Source organism: Taeniopygia guttata, chromosome 2, assembly GCF_048771995.1.
Source record: "Taeniopygia guttata chromosome 2, bTaeGut7.mat, whole genome shotgun sequence".
NCBI classification, from domain to species: Eukaryota; Metazoa; Chordata; class Aves; order Passeriformes; family Estrildidae; genus Taeniopygia; species Taeniopygia guttata.
This window is the reverse complement of record NC_133026.1, coordinates 145393953-145399228: the sequence shown is the minus strand read 5'-3', so window position 1 is coordinate 145399228 and position 5276 is coordinate 145393953. Positions and strand designations below refer to the sequence as shown.

At 39.1% G+C, this 5276-nt stretch overlaps 1 long non-coding RNA gene across 1 annotated transcript; it reads right to left on the bottom strand.

The window, feature by feature from the left end:
- Positions 1-2245: 2245 nt before the first annotated feature.
- LOC140682544 (uncharacterized) lies at positions 2246-4652 on the bottom strand. The gene is made up of 3 exons (XR_012054382.1): positions 4561-4652; positions 4015-4120; positions 2246-3416 (listed from the first exon to the last, which is right to left on the bottom strand). It is a non-coding gene; the product is annotated as an uncharacterized lncRNA (long non-coding RNA).
- Positions 4653-5276: the final 624 nt, after the last annotated feature.

The following is a 5276-nucleotide window of genomic DNA, read 5'->3' as shown; positions in this document are numbered from 1 at the left end:
TTTGTGTCATAGTTCATAGTTTATCTTGACTTCTCTCTGGCTCTGTATTCCCTGTTTCCCTGAGCCTAGATAAGTAAGGTAACAGGACTCCATTCAAATTTTTCTTTTCTTTTACTTGCAAGCTAGCACATGAAAAAATGCACCCTAAAGAGTAAACAGGTCAGTGCAATCTCCCAGAATCCACAGATAACTTATGTTACCTAAAGACATTATTCATCTTCCAGACTGAGCACTAGAAAAGTCTGCTCAGCAATATTCTCACCAGGGACAGCTGCACAACCAGACATTTTTGCATTTCCACCGTCTGCAAGGCTGAGCCTGCAACCTGGTTGTTGATATATTTCCCAAATAAGCAGGAGCCCTGCCTTCAGTGAGCAATTTGGTCTTACTGCTCAGTCCAGTAGCTCTTGTTTTCTGTGCTGTTTCTGGCTGTGCTGGGTTCCTGTTGCGTAGATTGTGGATAACAAAACCTGGCAACACTCACAGAATAGCAATGGCCCCTGAGCCTGCCTCTTGAGATAAGCTGCTGAGAGAAAAGCTTGTGGGGTCAGAGGATGAGTGAGTAAGAAAGAACCTGGCACTGCGGTTTTGTGTTTAGGCAGAAAATTTGGGACAGAGCAGGGCAGGTTTCCAGTCAGGCATGTGTCTAAGTCCCATTAGACCTTAAGTGCCTTGTTCAATCCAAACCTTAATTAGAAACTGTCTTTACCAAATGTCAAAATGTTCCTTTTCCCTTCATAAAACATTAACAACCACTAGAGATGGAGAAAATGGGCTTCATAATTCCCCTCTGTCAACATATCATGACTCCAGTCCACATGATTTCCTCTGCACTGACTAGCAGGGGGACTTGCATGCAGAGCACAAATGAGGTAAACAGAGTCACTGGTTTTGTTTTGTTTTTTTTTTTTTTAATAACGCTGAACACTACTTCTGGTGGTGTTCTTCAGTAAGAAGCCTAAAATACTTGAAAAAGAAATGTTACTACGTGCATCAAACACAATAAAAATAACTAGTTCTCCTGAGACTCTCTCTGAATCTTATGAATTGCTTGTGGAAATAATATTAAGCACCTCTGCCTCTATAAACATGGCCTTATGTTAGAGCAATTTTACTGTAATAACAGTGTCAAGAAAAAACACTGTAATTTCTTAAAATAGATTTGTTGATATTAATGTTCTATTTTTTTTCTCAACATCACAGCCTTGAAGGCATCAGCAGAAGGAACTTACTCAAAAGGGTGTGTATTGCTCGAGGACTTCACTCAGGTGAAAACACCCCTCACATTAGACCTTGAATTGATCTAAATTGAAACAGCTCCTTTGAAATTATTTGCCCTGTCTAATTACCTGGCCCATATGGTTAATATTCCGAAGACCACCCTATAATGTGGGTTAACTCACCACCACCCTCACTGACTGTAACTGGAGCTGGAGCTGTTTGCTGCTCCAAGAAATACTGCTTTTTAAACTGCTTCATATGGAATAGCAAAGTACTGTACAAAATACAAATGAAAATTAGTGAATGCTTTTTGAAAATAACCCATTTCATTCAGTGACAACCTCCAGGGATAATTACTATTTAATGCAAAAGACAGGAATCTGTTTGACCATAGGATGAATAACATATTAAAATGTTTTTACTGTCTTAAATATGACAAATAGAGTATTCAAGAGAAAGATGCCCTTTACAGTAAGGTAGCACTGTTTCCCCTATATCTTTTGAGTCAGGGAAAAAGGAAGCTTTTAAGTCAGTTATAATATAAGACCTGCTAAATATAGATCTGAACACCTTTATTTATTTTTTTTTCAGAGCATAAATTTTTTGACCAACAATGGTGTTATAGACATCTTAAAATGACTTTGATAATTTGACCTTAATACAGTTCACAGCTGTTGCCTTTATAAAAGACAACGGGCGACCTGGTTCCAGGGGCAGCACGGCGGTCCGGCCCGTCCAGACCGCTCAGGCTATCGACAAAAGACGCTGGCACCAATGTGGTGGATGATCGAAAGCCTTTATTATCTTATCTCATGTGTTTAAATAGTCTTGGGGGTCTTTGCTACGTCAGAGGGGGGTTGTGGGGTCTCAAGGGTTAGTCGGGAGTGGAAAACTACTGGGACAGGTGTGGTCACATGCTTTGGAGTTAGTAGATAGCGTGAGGCAGGGAGAAGGGGGGAAGGGTCTCTCTTTCCGTCACATCCCGTGATCTTCCGTTCGCCTGTCCCTATCTACCACACACAGCTGAATTCACAAAAGTACTGGAGCAGACTTTATTTCTGTTTTATCTGGTGACTGAATGTCCTGTGTAGGACCAGTCCTAGCTCTCCCTAAATGGTCTGGAGCTCTCCTACCATTACCCTCAGGAGAGAGATCCAACAGTTCTGCATTTTTTTCTTGAAACTGCTCTTTTTCATCAAATACTGCCTGAAAAGGGTATCTGGGCTGTTTGTCCCTCAACAGGTGTTCTGACCACCACCAGGCACTGCAGAATGAACAGTAAAACAGACATACAAAGCAAAACAGCTCTGACAGGACAGACCAAGAACTTTCCTTAAACCTCTCCAGTTTATGGATTTGGGTCTGTTGGTAACAGCACTATGCAGGTCCTCTGTCTGAGCACAGAAGTGTTCGAAACAATCTTTCTTGTGTCCTCATAAAACCTTCCCAAGTGTCTGTGTGTCCCTCAATCTCTCCTAATGACTCTGTCCCATTTGCTATGAAATATTTAAATTCTAATTGAGTCAGAAACTTATGTAACTTCATTGTCACTTGAGATCATGAGGTTGACTTCACTCCCCGAAAAAAATGAGTAGAGGACTGGATTTCTCACTTTGTTATTAAAGTATCTCAAGAAGAACACCATGGACCATTACTAGCACATTAGAGTTCACTTTTTCTTCTCCTGATTTTTATTATAAATGTTTATCTATTAACTCTTGCACTTTCAGCTATACAAAATAATTTTCCTCATTCAAATATCACAGGTTTGGCAGGGAAAAAAAGCACTGATCCATGCATACATGGACTTTAGTTTTGGATGACATGAAATTTTTGGTTTATTGCTTTTGGCTTAGCACTGAAATGATAAAGTAATTTTTTTGTTATCCCACTGAGATTAGTCTTTTTAATTTAAGAAGACATACTTAATTTAAAAAAATACTATTCGATAGAATTTAATGTATTAAACCTTTTTTTCTGACCTTTGATTATTCAAAATGTTCTCAAAAGATGACTGGCTCCTTTGAGAGACACTTAAACCTTGAACTTGAAATCCACAGCTGGCTCTGGCTCTCCTCAGGCACTGTCAGTCACTTGTGAATGAAACAGGTCCTTGCTTGGCTTGTCCTCAGGCTATGGAAGAAACTCCAGCAGGATCCTTGGCCTGTCACAAGCATCACTACTCCCATTCGTAGCTGAAAGAACAAAACTTGTTGTCTCTGATGAGCAAATAAACCAAAGGAGAGAAGGAGGAAAAGGGAAAAGGCTACACAAACCTATTTCTCCTTGGGATAATATTAGAGTGAAACAAACCTCACATAAAAGCGTTGTGGCACTTACTGCACAACTGGAAGAGGCCCAGATGTCTGTGTCTTTGCATAACAATTGTAAAATTGTTCCTGGTTTGTTTGGAGAATGTATGTTACTAAAAATTCAAAATTATTTGATGTAACAGACCAGCCTGACAGCCTGATCTTATTTTTTGGCAACTTGCTATTTCATATGGTGCAAATAATCATAAAATCAAATGGCATCTACTTATAATTATATAGTAATAGCTTCTTTAACACTTGCCAGTTTTTCCATAATAGCATGTATAATTAGTACATAATCATCAGGCATAAATAATTAAAATTAAATTTAAATTAAAAATTTAAAAAATTAAAATAAAAAGCTAAACATGCAAATTCATATCTTCAGCCACCTGTGGAACTATTTGATAACAACATGGATGAATTTATATCAGTAACATGTAACCCTCTAGTTAGTTTATAGTAAATGTTATGTACTTACAGACTAATTATTTGCTTATTTGGACTCACTCTGCAAAATAATATCTTTCTGATGAAACACTGAAGGAGACTTCTGTAGATTTGGTGTTTGAAAATCATTCTTAGAGCTGTCAGGAGAAAGAAAACAAGATGTAATACGGTTATTGAAATTAGAAACTGTTCATCAGCTGCTACATATTTAGGGTGATGATAAAAGAGGAGACAGATAAAAATAAAAACTCAGTGCAAAGATTTATTGAAATCCTAAGAAAGTAAACAGGCACATCTCAATTTCCTCTGGATTCAGATAACAGGGAGCTCTGGGATGAGAAACAGCAAGTCAGAGTGTCAAGACAGTGTTTTGTTTCAGCTGTTTCTCTAAAGCATGGCTTTGCCTTTCTTTTTCCCTGTCCCTTACACCCACCTTTCACATTCACTTCCATTTCCTTTCATTCTCTTTCCTCCCTTGACCTTCTTTTTTTCTTCTTCCCTTTGCTCCTCCCTTTCCTTTTAGCTTTCCCCTTCCCTTTCCCTTTGTCTTACCATTACCTTTACCTTTCTCTTTTACCTTTTTCTCTTCTTCAATGAATCACATAAATTAAAAGAATTCTATTTGATAAACAGAAAAATCTCTGACTGGCATGAAATGCATGAGCCACTGGATCTCAGGAGAAGAAAGCCCTGGATGAAAAGAGTTACTCAAAAATTGCATATTTTAGATTACAGTGAATATTGAATAAGTGAGTTGGTACACTGCATTCCAGGAGGACAGTTTTGTAACTACTTTAAAACTGTGATATAAATATAGTTCTAAAACATCCCTAAGATGATTTTCTCTTTTTTTTTTTTTTTTTTAAGAATTTTTCTGAGGTATTTACAGAGGATACAACATGAATTAAACCACTCTTTAGCATGTTTGCCATGATGTGGGTCCATCTAGAGTACAAGTGCAGCCTGGGAGGAAAATGGATTGAGAGCACTCCCAGGGAGGAGTACTGGAAGGTGTTGGTTGATGAGAAGCTCAACATGACCCATCAATGTGCACTTGCAACCCAGAAGGTCAAACCTGTCCTGAGCTGCATCCAAAGCCCCGTGGGCAGCAGGTGAGAGAGGGGGTTCTGTTCTTCTGCCCTGGTGAGGCCCCACCTGCAGTGCTGTGTCCAGCTCTGCGGTCCCAGCACAGGAAGGACATGGAACTGTTGGAGTGACTCTAGAAAAGGCCACAAAGGTGATCAGAGGGCTGGAGAACCTCTCCTGTGACAATCCGAGAGTTGGAACTTTTCA